The sequence below is a fragment of the Hemiscyllium ocellatum genome, chromosome 15 (assembly GCF_020745735.1).
Source record: "Hemiscyllium ocellatum isolate sHemOce1 chromosome 15, sHemOce1.pat.X.cur, whole genome shotgun sequence".
Taxonomy (NCBI): Eukaryota; Metazoa; Chordata; class Chondrichthyes; order Orectolobiformes; family Hemiscylliidae; genus Hemiscyllium; species Hemiscyllium ocellatum.
In genome coordinates, this window is record NC_083415.1 from 25,064,468 (window position 1) to 25,083,189 (window position 18,722).

Sequence of the window (18,722 nt, forward strand, 5' to 3'; positions counted from 1 at the left end):
TGTCCAGTTGAGGGAAGGGCTTTGCTGAGAATAGTGGGAAAACATTAAATAGCAACTCTATTTAGTTCACAGTCTATTGTTAGTATTGCATTCCATGACTGATAAGTTAATGTTATTGTACAGAGTTGCCATGTGATAGAATGTTTTCCTTGATACCACCCACATTCCACAGGCCTCACATCCTTGCTCCTCATTTCACTATGAGTCACTAAAAACTACTCAGGAATTTGTGTGTCCAAAAGGTCACAAGCTTATCTAATCTTGTTTGTTTGTACAGTGACATTCTGAATGAAGTAAAAACGTCCCTTGGTTCTGGAAGTGTGTTTTCGGAATTCTTACTCAGATGTCAATGTTTGACAATGACAGAAATGTTTTTATATGACGATAACTCTCATTGGCTTGGAGAGCTGCAAAAACAAATTAAACTACTGATTGTATTTCAGGTGCTGTAAGAGGAGGAACATGACCCTTTTCTGTACTACAAATATTTTCCAATTTGCAATTTTTTAAATGTTAAAAAAATTGCCATTTCCTTGATGGGTTATGGAAAATGGAAAATTTGCATCAGTGCAGCAGGGATGTCCTGGGAACAGGGCACAAATAATTCTTAAAAAGCCAACAAGTGCCTACCTTTTTGGTAAAATTGCATCTTTTAACTAAATGTACTATATTAACCAGATTGACATTTTTTTGAAGTTATTGGAGGGTCATGTGTTTGTCGGTCAGGATGTGATGTTGTAGTATATCTCCAAGGCTGCATCTGGGCAGACAGCACTGGAAAACATAGTGAGGTCACCTAGAGAAGGCAGTCTCACTCATGGCTTTCACAAGGCATGGAGGATGACTCCATCGTGATAACAAGCCGCGTTTGCAAAAGGTTTGATGAACACAATGAGACCTCTTCTAGATTTTGTTCTTTTCCTGGCATGGGACTCTTTTGCCAGGTGGGCATATCAAGTTGTGTGACACCACAGTTTTTATCAAAATGAATAGATGAAAAATAGTGGGGAATACACATGCAAGTTCCTTGCATGCAGCCCTTAAATACATTTATTTAAGCTCGGAGAGTTGCGTAGGGAAATTTCTCTGTGTAATGTCAACCAGAGTTTATTTAAATGTTCAGAAGGTGTGTGTCCTGTTGCGTTTTGCTCAGTATATTTAACTGGTGGATGTGAATGTTCTGCACATATGTGTAAGCACTTATGCCGAACTCTGCTGGATCTGACAGCCCTACCACAGGCAGACAATCGGAAGCTAGTAGCTCCACAATGGTTGAACTTTTAACAATGAGATTCCTGGTGTCTTTCAGATTATCTAGTATAAAATGTACATAAATGTTAAGTTATTTAGTTTTAAAATGTGTGATTTTCTTTTCTGTTGGAAGCCATTCAGAAGCTCAGAATACTGAAGCAGTTTAAAGTGAAGAACAGAGAAAGATTTCCTCTGAACTGTTAAACAATTGTGGAAAAAGAAGCAACAGCAACGTGAGGACAAATGCTTTTGTGTGCTGAGAGGTTAGGATCTGGAATGCATTGCCTGAGACTGTGATAGAGGAAGGTCCAGTTGTGGCTTTTAAAAGAAAATTGGACATTAACTAGAAAAATTTAAAAAGCATGAGTTCAGGAGAGGCAGGGGGTGGGACGAGGTGAGCTTTTCTGCAGAGAGCTGGAAAATACACGACAGGCTGAAAGGTTACAGCACAGAAGGGGGGGGCCATTCCATGATTCTACTTGGAAATTGGTAAATCTGCCTTTAAATGCATTGCAGAGAAAATCTTCCTCACTGTTCCATCAAGTTACTAATGTTTACTGAGATCTTTTCATTCAGGACCGCAGGAATCATCAGTTTTGTTACAGCCCTGTAAAGGCCTGTTGAAGCAATCAGTAAATGAAACTGCAGGAGACAGAGAAACTAATTTGAGCCTTCCCTCAGAAGTTGCACTTTCACCTTTTTGTTGTGAGTCAAATCCCACGCCAGGAACTTGAATTCAGAATCAGTACTGACACCTAAGTTCTGTATGAAGGGAAAGATAGAAGCTGTTTTCAGATGAAACGTTTAACCCAGTCTGCTCTGATTTCACTGATCAGAAATGATGGAAAATATTGGTGAAACGTATCTTTGCATTTTAAACTGGGGTTATGTGGCAATCAGCAAACTCCATTCAAAGGAAAGGATTCTGTTCAGTAGGGCTGGTGATAGCAAAACTGATATTCAGTCAATGTTATGAATGCACTGTCAGCGTTTCGCCCCATGCTGGAAAGTTTTCAAACCACAGCAACTGACGCACAGTAACGAATGTCACAGAATGAAAGCATGCAAACACCACCCACAAGTTTGACATTGCTGTATGGTTTCACAGTCAAATGGTAACACAAAAAAAACCCCTCATTTTTGATGCTTTTAGGGTGGGGAATGCCAAAGCTACATTATGTAGGCCTTGATATTTGTAAGAAGGAAATTGGGATGGAAGTTGGATGTGTTACAGTGACCAGGTATGCCAGAAATGCAGTGCCATAATATCCTGACAAATTTACTGACATGACCTCTTTTGACTTTTTCTCTTTCTATTTCCCTGCTGTCAATCTTCCAGATTCTGAGGCTTCCTGGCTAAAGCGGGAAGCATGTGCTGGAGGTCACAGCCAATCAGCAGGACGAAGGGAGGCAGAGGCATCATGGGATGGTAGAGGAAGACATAATCACAGAGGGGCAAATCCTGGTAGGAGATGTGTTTGTCAGTCAGTCAGCAGGCCTTCTGTGAGGAGTGGTGCAAGGGATTGCAGTGAGATTGCTTGATGATGCAGAGGGAGTGTTGATCTCAGCAAGTTAGTTAGGTTGGGGTTTGCGCTAGGTTCAGGTTAGGGATGAGGCAAGGGATAGTAATCATTCTTGCTTCTTTGAGCTTCAGCCAGCTGCCATGTTTAGGAAAACCCTGGAAACCCCAGCTGGCAACCTTTTAAACATGTTGCAAATTGGAGACATACAATGTTTGATAACTGTTTTCACATACTGTCCAATTGCAGGCCACCATCCTTAATCCCTTTGCCACCTCCTGTTCCCAAAACTCTTACAGGTTGCTGCATTCAAACCTCAATTCTTGCAGTTAGATGGGTTTCAAATTTTTGGAATTTAATTCTCTTCCACCCATTCAGGGTAGAATGAAAGTCTGACAACATTATCATCATTTGGGATATTATTTGATTAGCTCATGGGAAAAAAATGCTACAATGCCAAGGATGGAAGCTAATGTTGCTGCAAAAAAAAAATTGCAATGCGAACATTCATTCACTGTAACATCGACATAAAATGGATTTTCAGCACATGAGATTCGATTGTGTGAGTATGAAGTTGTACAGGTTGCGCAGTTTTTACAATATTATGTGGATTTGTGATCAAAATGTCTGCAATTCCTATGAAAGATTTCAGGAAAGGTGCTGGAGATACAGCCTCCACATTTAACAGATGTGTTTGCATTGTAAATGTGCAATAGGTCACAGCAAATGTGATTATATTTCAGAATAGAAACTTCGCCTCCCAAGGTAGTGATGCAAACAGAGGCTGATAATAAGAGCTTAATATCCATCCAATAGAGAAGTATAAATATGCTCTCCTAACATTTAAAATAATTAATACATATCTAATAAAATAGGCCAGTATTTTAATAGAATTTTTGATACAGGGGAGACGTGTTCATAATCTGTTACGGAACATATTATGTTCTTTATTCCCATGCTAAGCAAATTCAGACTTAACAATCTTTAAATGCAAATAAGTATACACTCAGCTTCACTTTATTCCCTTATGCAATGTAATGTCATATTTATTCTGGCCGTCCCAGTATTTTGAAAGAAATTAGTTGCACAGAAACCTCACTTCAATTAAGCTCTTTACATATATGAAAATGTCAATGTTGCATAACCTAAAAATACAAACAATTTTATGTCTAAATATGTTTACCCTCTCTTTTATTATAACTATCTAATTTGCTAGAATCATACATACCATGGGGGCATCACGGTTTGTGAATATGACTTAAGAGTCATTAGTCTTTTTTTTGGTACAGCAAATTCGAGCACCAGGACATATCAGATTCTGTATGGTACATTACTGTTAACAGTGAAGTTAACTGAATTAATAGTATTGTGAATTTTATAGTGTTACTAATGACAGAAAATGAAATGAAGTAAATAACAATTTAGAGAATGTAGTTGTTATATTATTATCTTCCTCTATATATTATTATTAATTGTTACATTCAAAATAGTAGTAAATGGGATGAACTTTGTCACAGTGCAGCTCATGTGAAGTGTATATTTGTGTTAGAAATAATGCATATTCCTAAATTGTTAGCAATCTGCAGTAATTATAAAATGTCAATTATTATGAATGAAGGTGATGAGATAAGAAAGCATAGAGTAAACTTAATAGTTTTAGGACATAGAAACGTAGTGGTTTATAGCACCAAAGAGGTCCACCTGTTCCATGTCTCTATGTTAACGTTTTGGCAGATCAATCCAAAACTAATCCCATTGCTCAGCTCTCTTTTCATTGTCGTTTATCTTCCACTGCTTAAATATCCAACTTTCTTTGAAAGATTGCAATGGTCTCTATCTGAATCACCCATTATGGCTAAGCACTTCTCCTCATCTTTCTCCTCTCTTTGATTACTCCTCATCAATGGCACTCAAATCAGAAGACATTGTAAATATCCTCTTTACCTTCCCTGTTGCAATGGAAGTAGTTCCTGTACTTCAAGTCTGCTGTGATAACTAGTTTCTTATCCATGGCGTCATCTTGGCCAATGTTGTTTAAACACCTTTACGATCTTTCTATAGCTGGACCTCAGCTGCACACTTAGCTCATAGTTTATACAAATGTATTTTGTCTTTTTCCTTGTGTCCTATGTTTCTTTTTATAAAACCCAAATGCTGTCGGGCCTTTTGTGGCTTTATTGACTTGCACCTGTAAATTATAGAGTCATAGAGTTGTACAGCATGGAACCTTCGACCCCACTTGTCCATGTTGACCAGATATCCTTAATTAATTTAATTCCGTTTACCAGCATTTTGCCCATATCCCTCTAAACCCTTCCTGTTCATGAACCCACCCAGATGCCTTTTAAAATGCTGTAATTGTACCAGCCTCCATCACTTCCTCTGGCAGCTCATTCCATTCATGCACCACCTTCTGCATGCAAATGTTACCCCTTTGGTCCCCTATCACCTTAAACCTATGCCATATATTTTGGACTCCCTATCCTGAAGTATTTGAACCTTTAAAGTTGAAAAGTGTGACTCTGGAAAAGCACAGCAGGTCAGGCAGCATCCAATGTTTCAGGCATAAGCACTTCATCCAGCTTCTGCAGTCCTCACTTACTTCCAGTCTTTGAGCCTTTCATTATCTCTGTTTATTTATATCCCTAAATGTTTTTTTTCTTAAATAAACACTTTTTATACCTCTCCAAAAGATGTTACTGCAATATTTGTAAGTATATTTTGGATTAAGGTGCACAGACAAATAGATTCCTCGGGTGCTGACAATCTGTGTTTAAATCTTTGATTTATGTGCATTAGCTTCGTATATAAAAAGAGTTTAAAAAGAGTATCAAATTATATACACATGTCTACTATGCAGTATTGATTTTAGGGGATTTTTAATGTGTAATACCTATTATTATTCATATTGAAATTTTTCATTCAGCAGGGTACTTTTTTGTCAACCTCAAACTGTATCAGTTTCATACCTTGCTCAGGAAACCATTGCAATGCCTTAAACATTGCAAAATGCCTGTTTTCCCACTCATTGGGGGCAGAATTGAGTTGAGGTCAATCGTCTAAACAGACCTTAATCACCATTCTGCTCTAAAAAGAAAATCACATCCTGATAATGATTTTAAAATGTTGCTTTTGTTCCTGTGTTTATGAATATTATTCAAAGCTGATGTATTTCCAGACTGAGTTCAAACATAACAAGATGTTTTTAATGCATGGACAATTCTTTGTGGACTCAGATTTATTTTAAACTTAATTTCAAACCAAGTAGTTGTATGAAAGTAAAGAATAATGTGTTAAAATAAAATTAGTTTAGTAGTGTGTAGCAGTATGAGTGAAGTAATGAAGTAATTGGGATCAAGTAATGATAATATGACGCATCAATTGTCATAGTGAGGTGAGTGTGTTAAATAATACTGCAATGAATTGCATTTAGGCGAGTGTTATAAGGTGATAGTGTCATAAAAAGAGAGTAATAGAGAAAATATAATAAAGCAACTCTTGTCAAATGAATGGAATAAAGCCGTACTTGCATTAAGGATGAAGTGCCCGCTTCATTTTATTGTTGTAGTTCAGTTCAGTTTTGGTTGCAAAAGACCTAATCTCACCTATACCACAAATCCTGTGCCACATTAACAAAGGCAAGAAGATATGAGAATGAAACTATTAGAACATTCAAAGTGCAAACCCTAGTAGATTACACTACCAGCCAAAAATTAGTAAATGAAAAGTACCTACTCACTAATTGAACTCCATACATGGCTATTTGTTCAGACAGCTATTTCCTTTGTCTGACATTCAATTTTAACATGGTAGAAATTGTGATAGGCAGAAATCACCTCAATGATATTTAAGAAGAGGAAAAAAAAAGTTTTACAAACAAACTAATCTTCCATGCTCAGAAATCAGACTATACTACAAATTGAAGGAGGCCGTCTAATAAGAATAGAGAATTCTGCACTTTCAGACATCCATTGGATTTAGAAGAGCCCTTTCACAAACTTCCTGTATTTCTAAGAAGTAAGAGCGCTTTATAAAACATAAAGTCTTTTTTTTTGGTCAGTTGAGAACTTTGTATATGCAATGACATAACTGCAGGATATTTTGAAGTTAAACTTTTCAGCTGCTTATGCTGGAATATCTAGAGAACACAAATACAAGGATCAACATTCCCGCCAAGGCCATCAATTACTTGAGACATATAATGAGGTGGACAACTCACTACTAACTCTAACACATCTATCCAAACTAAGTTTTGTTTAACTATGAATCCTGTGTTGAAAAACTCCCTTGGACCTCAACATGCTGACTTTAAACATCCCTTTGTAAGTTGCTACATAGCCATGACCTTCCTCCCACTGACCTTGCCAATGTATTTGCAACTTCCTCTAATCCTACATGCCTACACATTCTTTTAATTATTAACTCTGACTTCCTGCCTTTCTGCTCCACTTCCAGTGGCAGAGTGCTTAGGCAGCTTTGCTTCTGCAAAATGGAACTTTCTTCCAATTTAGTCCATAAATCCTGTCACTTTGCTGACTCCCAAGGTATTTTTTATCTTGCCTTTGAACCATTGTTATTTTGGATTTATGATAAAAATACAAGTCAGCCTTTAATTCCTTAATGGTACTTGTGTATCACTGCCAAACCCAATGTTAATTGCTCATTTCCAAATGCCGTTGAAGTGGTGCTGAACCTTCATGAAATGCTGTTGTCCTTGTGGTATAGGTTTGCTCACCATGTCGCTACTTAGTGATTTGCAGAATTTCAACTCAGCAACTGTTATGAAACAGTGATCTAGTTTGAAGTCAGAGTAGTGTGCTCCATGGAAAAGAACTTGCAATTAGGATTGTTCTCGTGTGCCTGTTCTCCTTATTCTTCTAGTTGATAAAGATCATGGGTGTGGAAGGTGTTGCCAAAAAATTGCTGCTCTGTGTCTTATTGATGGTACATAGCATAACCTCTGTGAACCCGTGGTGGTGGAACAGATGTTTATGGTGGTAGATGGGGTGCCAATCTGATGGCATTTTCCTAGATTGTTTCAAACTTCATGAATGCTGTTGGAGCTGCATTCAGCCAGGCAAATGGAGAGTATTCCATGACACTCCAAAATTCTGCCCTACTGGTGGTGGACAGGCTTTGGGGAGTAAGAAGCTGAGTCATGCATTGCAGAATTGTCAGCTTCTGATCTGCTCTTGAAGCCACAGCATTTATGTGGCTTGTCCAATCTATATATCATTGCTGTTGTTAATTCCAGATACATTGGCAGCTTTTATCTGAAATGAAACAGGATTAATCCTAACAAACAATCAAATGCTGCTTTGATGTTTGGATATTGTGGAAAAGAATGATTTCAGGTTGAATGTGAGCTGATTTGAAAGGTGCAGTTTTGCTCATTGGCCAAGTCAGTGCCTCTGACCAAATGAATGTTTATTTTGTTTGAAAAATATTTTGCTAACAGAAGGCATTCTCTCAGAAGATTTCTTCACAAATACCAATCTGTTCTGTTCAGCACAAGGTAAGAAGTGATTATGTTGTGAATTCAATGGCTGTCAAGGTTGCCAGTTCGTTTTTATATTGCTTCTAATGATTTGAAATTATTTGGTTTGTGCATGCTTTAATTTTGTCAGTTGGGGTCAAGTTAATGTCAACACATTTTTCTAAGCTTCAGAAGCTAAGAAACTGTTTCCATAAATAAACCAGTTTATGAATTGCCAAGCAACAGAATATTACAGTTAAGTAAATTTGCATCAGTTTTATGAATTGAAAGAAAAATGCTTGACGATTTCAATCAAGAAGCCTCTTGCTAGCTATCCAGTCTTTCTAACAAAGAGCCGGTCCATTCTGAGGGCAGGGCTTCACTAACATACTGCTAGCCAGCTGTATGACTCAAGTGACGGTCAAGTGGGAATGTGGGTGGGAACAGATTGCAGAAAAGCAGAAACTAGCAGCAGCAGTCAACATTATTCTTGTGAAGTCTGAAGCATCACATGTACCAATCCCGGCCCCAAGAAAACTAATATCAGATTTGCATATTATTGCAAAGAGGCACATTCCCACTTGACCGTCACTTGAGTCATACAGCTGAGGAGTCTATAGTTCCCCATGGCTTTCTCCATGGTAATGCATCAGCCAATCAGAGTCACCTTTCCAATCATTGGTACTCCTTGTTTCCTCCTGTAGAGTAACATTATTGTTTGAAATTTCACATTCTTTCATTTGTGACTGCAAGACTAAAAGTTTCAACAATGTGCCAATCTTTTTATGGCCATTTCTTCTGGGAACTTAAATATTACTAAGCACAAACTCTACTAAGTAGACCCTCAAAACTGCACCAAATACCCATGTACATTGGTAGGTGCCCCAGTTTGCCTGATGAATGGGGATGACACTTGATTCTGAGGTGTCACTGGCTGCACAGCTAAAGGCCCAAATTAAGATGGTGGCGAAACAGGAATGTGGTGGTCACTTGACCATTTTGTCAAACCTGCTACTGCCCCAAGTGTTCTAATAACTAAGGCAAGCAGAAGCTCATAAAAAAATCTTCAGAAAGGAAGAAAAGAAACTGTGGATAGTTTTAGTAAATAATGTCAGCTGTCAAGCTCCAGTGGTTATTTTCCTTTTCACCTCTTTGTGGTTTACAAATTGCTCCCATTGTAAGTGGTATGGGAGCAGCTTTTACCCATCATCCCATTCCTCTTTCAATTTTATTTGTTTCTTATGTAGCTGTGAGACCTCATGCTAAACTGATCTTGACTTCAGTACTTGAAGCATTCTTTTGCCCCACATTAATTTTGGACATGTGGTTTTGCTCAAAGTTTTGCTTATGGTGCAGGTGGGAATGTGCCAGCAAACCCACAGCAAATCAGCACCAGACTTAACTGCTACCTAATTAAGTTTGTAAGCTCTCAGGAATAATGTGTCAGCAATTAATCCACAACAGTAAAATAATCAGGTAATGTTCAACTTCAGTATTATTTGACTGTGGCTGAGCAGAAATCTTGCTGTTTGCACAATAAGCAAAACAGTTTGAACAGAACAAAATGGCCAAAACAGAGTTGCGAAGATTGCCGGTGCCTCAGGACTACCTTCAGGATTGACAATAGGGATGATAAACTGGGAATGGTAATAGATATTCCCATTCTCCCGGGGCAGGGTTAGGAGTGAGCTGCTGGGGGCAAGCAGAGAAACCCAAAGAACTGAAATGGCAACTAGTTGGCTACTCATTTAATATTTTTTTCTCTCTTTTAAACATAGTTTATGATTTAATTAAGATGTTTGGGATGACAAAGGAATTGATAGTGTGAAAACTGTAACTATATTCCTCAGTGGAAGAATAATTTTAAAATTAGATTAGGTTGTTTGGTAGTTAACTTGGGAAACAATCTTGTCACATGCTGGGAAATCCAGGTTTTCAGTCCCCCAATAGGCCAATTGAAAGTTCCACAACACAACAGTATTTTTTTATTAAGTGGGGAGGGATGACAGGTCAAAGATGGAATTGAGTTCCTGTTTCTGCAATGATCAATCTAAATAGCAATTCAACTAATTTTCCCGAACTAACCTGTTCAGAGATGTTATTACACACCTCTAAGGCAGGCAGGACTTAAACCTTGGCCTCCAAGTTCAGAAGTAGACGACAACCACTGCATCACAAGAGGGCCTTTAAATAATAATTCAGGCTCAAGGGACTGAATGGCCATTCCAAACTTTATTACAAGTTAATAATTTAATTTTTATCATTGATACCTTTTCTTGTCGTTGTTTCTAGATTCACACCTGTTAAATCCTTTTAACAATATCAATGCTGGAAGTATTTGGGCCAGAGCCTTCTCTGCTGTGAAGAGTTATATAATTCAGAGAGACAATTCTGGTAACTGCTAAGAAAGAAAACGTGCTTTCAGCTGGTCTAGCTCCAGTGGGCAGTAAACAATCTGATCTATTTTTTGACACTTTGCCCCCACATTCCCGTGGTCCTCATGTACTAGTACAAAGTAGTCGAGAGAGTGGTGCTGGAAAAGCACAGCAGGTCAGGCAGCATCTGAGGAGCAGGACTAAGTACACTGCTTTCCTTCACTGTGTTTCCCCAAATATTTCACAATGATCTGAAATATTAGACTGGGCTTTGGTTTAGCATCTCATGTAAAAGGCAGCAAATATAACAATGTAAAGTCACCTCAGTACTGCACTGAAGTATAAATCTGGATCATGTGATCAGTCTCCAGAGAAATAATCAAACTAACAATCATCTAAATCATTTAGAGAGGGCAACACTCTACTCATCCGGCTAGCCTTGATGTTTCCAAATTTCAAGGATTGTTGGAGGTCATTTGATTGCTCTCCCATTAGGGATGGTACCTGAGGTTTGTCTATTGATCTGTCATGCTGCATCTTTACTACATTTGGATTAGTTGAGAATTGAATGTGGCCTCCAGGACCTTCATACCTCCTGTAGAGTAGATGCATACAATTAATATATGGTGTTATTTGTACTCGAGATGGATCTCAAAGGACCTCTATGTTCTCAAATGACAGACCATCAGAAGTCTGTCTCTGTCAACTGTTGTTGGAAGCTCCCAAGGGAACAAAATAAGGATGTAAGGATGGCAGAAGAGTCCTCAGTCCAGATGCCTTCATCTTTAAAAAATGCTAAATTTGTATTTATGGGAGGGGCAAGATTTCACCAATAGTGCAGCACCCAACTGGAGGTGTCAGCTTTGATTTTTGTGCTTAAGTCTTGGAGAGGGACTTCAACACGCAAACTTCTAACTGAGTCTTTGCTGATGTTTTGTATATTTCAAAATAAAAGGCACAAGTTGTTTAGGATCCCACAAACCCAATCTGCTGCAGTGAAATATCTCTTGACTGGTGTCTATCAAGCATGCTTTTATTTATGCAACCTTATGGGAAACACCATTCTGGGTACAAACAGCATAGATCACTAGTTGAAAGACATTGCTGTTATTAGGTATCAGCAGGTCGTCAAGACAAGAAGTATGGCTCACTCCTGGTGCTATGCACACCTCAAATAAAAATTTCTTTACGAAGAAAAAGTCTCATTAAACATGCTTTTTTTTTGCTCAAAACATGATTTTCTTTGCAAATGAATTTCAGCAATGGCCTTGCCAGCCATCCCATAAACTGTGGCTCAAAGAATGTCAGTACCAAGGCCTGTGCTCAGGTTCTGAGTCCGGTAGCATGTAATACACAGGAGTATCTTTCCATTGATACATTTTATGTGCCATGTTTCGGTTAGTGGTTGGCAATATTGTTAAGCAACAATGCTCTGACTGGGATTCTAATTGTGAATATGGACAACAGTTTATGTAATGCTGCATTTTGGTCCTTTGAGATGTTGACTTTGAATTTTTCTGCTGATAGTTCATAGTGCTGCTCTTTTGACAAGTTATGTTTTCTCCCAGTCCACACACCCTTCCTCCTCTATTACATACACATCCCCAAATCACTTTCTGGTCTCCTTATGGCATACATGAGCTTCTTCCATTAGTCAATACTATCAACTCTCCCCAGTCAGGCCAGTACAATGGTGATTCCTTTATCCCACTTGGAAATACAAGGCTTACATATAGACAACCAATAGTGGTGCAGATGCCATTGACAGCTCAATATTGTTGTGAAATCAAACTGATATTTCACCGCTCCACTGAGAGTCATTCTTTGATAACAAAATGTATGGAATTTCCGCACAATGGCTTTTTTTTATATACAGTTGTAGGTGTTTATCCAATTAAATCACTTCATCTCCAACACAGGCTAAATCAAAAGTTCAGCTGAATAGCCAAGACTCTTAGTAGTCATATGAGATCTATGCTCTAACACAAGATCTTTTGTGAAACATTGCTATATAGGGGAGCTAGTTAAACAAGGCTAAGTTGGATTTTACATGCCACTATTTATAGCTCACTTCGTCCAGAAAATATGCTGCTTGTAGCAAGATATGGTCTGGGCAGACAGAACTGAGGAGGCCAATTTTAAAGGTCTTTATGAACAAGATGAGAATGAAAGAGTACCCTATGTGCATCAGGGAACTCTTCTCTAAGATGCCATCTGTCTAAAGGAATATGGATGCTCACTATTTACCCCCCCCCCCACCACCACCATTCTAGGACTTTCCCTTACTGCAAAATTCCAGAATGTACCCTGCTAGATCAGCTACAATCCCCTTTGAGCTGTCCCACTACAGTACAATGTTCTGCTGCACTTATGAATGATGGAGCTGGCAGGTCCTGAGGACAGGACTTGCTTCCAAGTGCATAGTTCTGCAAAATGTTAGGCAATATAGTCCACTCACAGCACATTATGGTTGTGGGGTGGGCTTCTTTCACTGACTGTTAGCGCTGCCCGATGATAATACAGCAAAAATAGTTGGCTCACCAAAGGTGAGGAGGTGAGTAGCCCACACCACACCTCATGCTTGCCTCTAATTTTCTACCCAACATCTTATCTAGAGTCCAAAACACCCAGACTCCAGTTCTATGCAATTTGATATCAATATGACATCACCGTATGCACACGCTTAGTAGTTGTCCTTAAAGTTACAATTGCTTCACTACACCATGATTTCCTGAAACAGAAAAATTCAGTCACAATGGATCGAATTGTCCCCTCTCTGGAGTGATTTGAGTAGTGGTGAGAATGATAAGAAAATACATCAGGAATTTATAAACAATCTGAATCTCAACATTGGGTAAAGGTTTTTTTCTGATTTGCCCCATAAGCATTAAATGGTGACTTGCAATCTCATATAGATTAGTAGCCACCTTAAATCCATGTCAACTTGTCTTGTTTATATGCCATTTCTAATTCTCCTTCCTTGAAAAATGAGATGGTGTAAATAACCAACATGTAAGTCAGAGCTCTTACGAGGCATCCTGCCATTATTCAGCAGTATATTCAGTACGCCGTCCCTGTATATTTCATGGACACCATCCTCTGCGATCTCTCATGCATACAAGTCAGCAGCTGCAACCCACCAACCTCACCACATCAGCATCTTGCTCTCAGAATATTCACGCACCACTTCCGCTCTTCAATGCTTTATTTTGGAGCTCAGGGACACCTACAACCTGCATGCTTTGCCAGGTTGCTTTACATACAGGGACACAGACACATCTCATGCATCTGTGCATGATGCATCTTATGGCTCTTAACTTGCTTTCTCTCTCATTTTGCACTTAGTTGGAGGTTGCCAGCTTGGCAGCCTGTGACTGAGCACTCCTACACACTGTAAAGAAAAAAAATATAAGCCTCTGTGTTCTAAGTTATTTTTCAGTGCAAAAAGAGAGGTTGGCAGCTTGAAATGGTGCAAAACACTGCACAGTCAAGTGGATGGATGTGTCACTGTGCAGTACTGGGCTGTGTCTATGCTACACTCCAGTATGTGTCAGCAGTTTATGTGGCAAACAAATTGCATGTGTTTCAATTAAATGGCCATGTCTGAAAGTCGATGGGGAGCAATGGAGTGAAGGAAGACTGTAGACAGTCAGGAGCTACAACCACAGCTAGTCAAGGGGCATATTCAATTTCAGTTCAGATGTTTGGCAAGTCAGTCTGACCCTTGGTCCTCGCAGAGTCTGCGAAGCTGTGTCGTTTCAGACCAGGCATTCAGCCATGGTCAGTCCTGCAGGTCAAGAGCAAACAGCCTGGGGATTACAAATAGGTCAGTCAAGATGCTGTTGAGACATCAGTCCACCAGAAACAAGGGTATTGATGAAGGATTCTGCATGATGGAAATGGTTGGAAGAGTAATTAGTTGTGATGCAAAAACAGGACAGGTGATGAGGCATTTCCGGTGAGTGAGTAAGAAGTGCAAAGGGCAGGAAAGGTGACTAGTTTGGGAGTATGATGTCGGTGAGACCAGTTGAGTGGACATGATGTAAGCAGTCGTGAGAGTTCGAGTCCTTGGTGAGAGGAATGTGTAGGGTTAAAGTGAATGGTGACCCTGTGAGAATGAGGTCACAGTCAGAAAATGGTGGTGTTTACACTCCTGGAGCACTGATAGATGCAGTCAGAATACAGCACTAATCAGGGCAACTATCTGTATCCAAGGAGAAAGGATGTCCCTCCTCTCCACCAACATCTCCAGTTCCTGTCCATGAAGCAAGGTGTAGGATTCCTTTCTAGCCATGTTGTCAGTAATAAGAGTCAGGAACCGGCAGTTCCTGTCTTGTAGAAACTGAAGTACTGTGCAGCTGGGTTTTAAATATAGTGCTAGCAGTATGAACAGTGCATTGTCCTCACAGTGCATCTCCAGCCACGCCTGGCTCTGCCTCTGCACTAAGAAACAATTTAGAATATGGAGACTGGTAGCCAGTGGCTGAGTCCTGAAGAACCTATGCACTATGAAGGAAAGGCACCCAACAGCTGGATGGTTCAGTGAATGATGAAAAGAGTGGAGGATTACATGAGAAAAGTTGCTTTGAGCTGAGGATAGAAATGGAAAGCTAAGGTGGCCAAGCCAACATGAATTTTAATTGACAAAAAACATAACTGAACACGCGAAACACCCACCCAATGTTATTTCAAGCACCGATGGTAGCAATGTCTAAAAGATTGAAATGGGAATAATCACGGAATGAACAACTGCAATTGATCAGATTCAAACAAATTGACGAGGAAGGAGGAAGGCCTTTTGATGATGTCTCCTCTACATTCACTACCTGGGGATACAAACTGTACCTTGGCCAGGAAATGTCACTTCACTGGACAAAATTTTGCACTGCTGTACTCCAAACAGCAACTCTTTTAAGACTCAGTTGAAAAAAAGTAAACAAAAACATTGCAACAGGGGCTGTACTGGTTGTTAGTCATGTTGCTAAGCAATCTAATACCATAATTTGGCCGAGTCTACTGTGGAGACTAAAAGCCTGCATAAATGGCAAGAAGTTGTCATATGACCCTCATTACTGTCCATCTGAAAGTTATTTCAGGAAAAAAAGACCGACTTTCTCTCCAATCAGGCAGTTTGCCACTGTACTGTCATAAAATTCAAATATTCCGATGTGACATATTAACACTTTGTGGTTTTAATTTTTCTTGCTGGCTGATATTGCTGTTTTTGAAACATGCTGGAGAGCTTGTTGTAACTTGTTTTATTTGTAGTTAAGAAATAAGTCAAGTTGTGGGTGGTAGTTTAAATTTAGCAAACCAAAAAGTACAAGTGCGCATGTGTGTGCACATATGCACTATTTTATATATATATAAGAAATTACATCTGGCACAGCTCACAAAGACATCTGCAAGTATTTTATCGACTTAATTACTCATCCAGCCATTCACGATTGTTCTAAATTCAGCCTTATTTGAATGGTGCTTTTTTACTTTGAGTTCAATATGTTATAGGTTTGCTTATGTAGTTAGATGGCTTAATCATAAAAAGCAAACAATCATTACTGAAAATAGTTTTAAGAAACATTTTAAGGAAGTAGTTTTTGAATTTTGATAATTGTTAAATATATTTTGATATCAAGAACATACTTTTCTCCCATTATCCATTTAATCGTAGAATCGAAAAGATATCTTCATGCTTGGGTTAACTGTGCAAACCCAGTTTGGACAACTGGACAAAATGGCTATTCCATTATCCTTACATTTTTGTTAAAAATAGAGATGGCTTTTATAATTGCTAGCAGCATTTCCACCATCATACCCTACTCCAAACCATTTCATTTGTTTTAACAAAATGGGAAGGAGTGATTTTCAGCTTCTGACTGCACCATTCAAAATGAAAATCAGATGCACATTGCATGCTTAAGGCCTGCCCAGCGCAGTTTTTCAGACTTTGAAATCATCAGCAAATGCTTTTGCCCATAATGGGTCGAGTTTTACTTCAATATTTAAAAAATACTATTTGTGTACAACTCTGGACATTTTCAGTCTATTAGTGCAATGCTTTAAATGGCCAACACACAGACTTAAAGGGATTATTTGTTAGATAGCTCAGTTGGCTAGTTGAATGGAGTATGGTGTAGAGTAATGTTATTAAGGGGGGTTCAATCCCCTTTCCAGTATGGTAGTTCGTTGCCCCACACTTGTGGAATGTTTATCCTCAAGCTTTACACAATCAATTTTTTTCTTTCAAAAGGATAGAGATGCCTGTTGTCCTTATTATAAGGGCTGTTGTGGCACCGTGGTAGTACCCCTTCATCTGAGCAAGGAGGTCTGGCTTCAAGTCCCACATGTAGTGTAATAATAATCCTGAACAGACTGATTAGAAAATAGCTTAAATAGATTGCTGAAGGATGCTAAGAATTCTTTGTAAAATACTTTGGCAGTAAAGAGGAATGTAACTCCACCTGCATTTCTCCAGAATTAGTTAATCTGCTGCTAAACCATCCATGCTCCCCACTTACTTTCATCTTGTATCCCACATGCTTCCAATCAGTGAGCTGCCTCTATGTGCATGGGTCAGTGCTCACCGTTCACCAGCTCTATAGAAATGAGGCTCAAGTATTGAAAACCGCTCCTTTCGTCTTTAACTTCCCTTTTCGTTTCACGCTTTGACACATGATGACCACCACATTAACCACTGGTCCTTGAACCATTGAGTCTGTTTTCAAACAACCTTCACTGCCACAGTACTCAAAAACAAAACCAAGAAATTCTATTCATTTAGTGCCCTATTAGGTTAGTTCATATTTTTCTTTGGACCTTTGTGTTTCTCACACTCTTGCCTTAACCAAGAAGTAAAACTGGATACTTGGTTGTGTCCCAACCCCCCTCCCCCCACATCACAGAGATGCAAAGACATGAATTGAGCAGATTATTGCTGTCTGAAATTATTGGAAATGTTGGAAGTTTGGTCTCTTTTCAACAAAAAAAAGAGTTCCCAATAACTTGATTCCTATGAATTTCCACATGGAAACAGACCCTTCAGACCAACTCGTTCACACTGACCAGGCATCCCATTCTGATCTAATTCCATTTTCCAAATTTGGCTCACATCCCTCTAAACCATTCTGATTCATATACTCATCCATAGGCATTTTAAATGTTGAAACTGTCTCCACGTCCATCATTTCCTCTAGCAGCTTGTTCCATACACCCACCACCCTATATGTTACAAAGCTACCCCTCAGGTCCTTTTTAAATCTTTCCCCTCTCACCTTAAACCTATGTCTCTAATTTTTGATTCCTTGACTACAAGGCAACATCCTTGTAAATCTTTTCTGCACCCTCTCAAGTTTAACAAAATCCTTCGTATAGAAGGGCAACCAGAATTGTCCACTGTATTCTAAAAGTGACCTTACCAATGTCCTGTACAGCCACAACATGATTCCAACTTCTAACTCAATGTTCTGACCAGTGAAGGCAAGCGTGACAAATCACTTCTTCACCACCCTGCTGACCTGTGGCTCCACTTTCAAGGAATCATGCACTTGCACTCCTTGGTCTCTTTGTTCAGCAACACTCTCTATACATAAGGTTGGCACCACATTAGCCAACCTCCAATCTTCTGCCACCTCACTCAAAGTTATCTTAGCAAGGGGCCCAGCAATCTATTTTCTAGCTTCTCATAAAGTTCTAGGGTACAAGTAATCAAGACCCAGGGATTTATCTAACTTTGTGTTATAATACATCCATCCACCTCCTCTTCAGTAATACAAACAATTTTGAAGACATCAATATTTATTTTCCCAGGTTCCCTGGCTTCCAAATCTTTCTCCTTAGTAAATACTGACACAATATATTTGTTTAATATCTCACCCATCTCGTCTGGTTCCGCACACCAATGGTCACGCTGATCTTTACGGGACCCTATTCTCTTCCTGGTTACTCTTCTGCCATTAATGGATTTATAGAATCTCTTTGGATTCTCCTTAACTCTACTTATCAAAGCTATCTCATGTCCCCTTTTTGCTCTCTTGATTTCCCTCTTAAGTATATTCCTAAGTCTTTATACTCTTCTCGATATTTACTCAATCCCAACTGTCT

General features: G+C 39.1%; 1 protein-coding gene across 3 annotated transcripts in view; it reads left to right on the forward strand.

Annotated features, from left to right (window-relative positions):
- nfatc2a (nuclear factor of activated T cells 2a) overlaps positions 1-18,722 on the forward strand; it is a 163,396-nt gene that overhangs the window by 135,738 nt on the left and 8,936 nt on the right. The window lies entirely within an intron of this gene.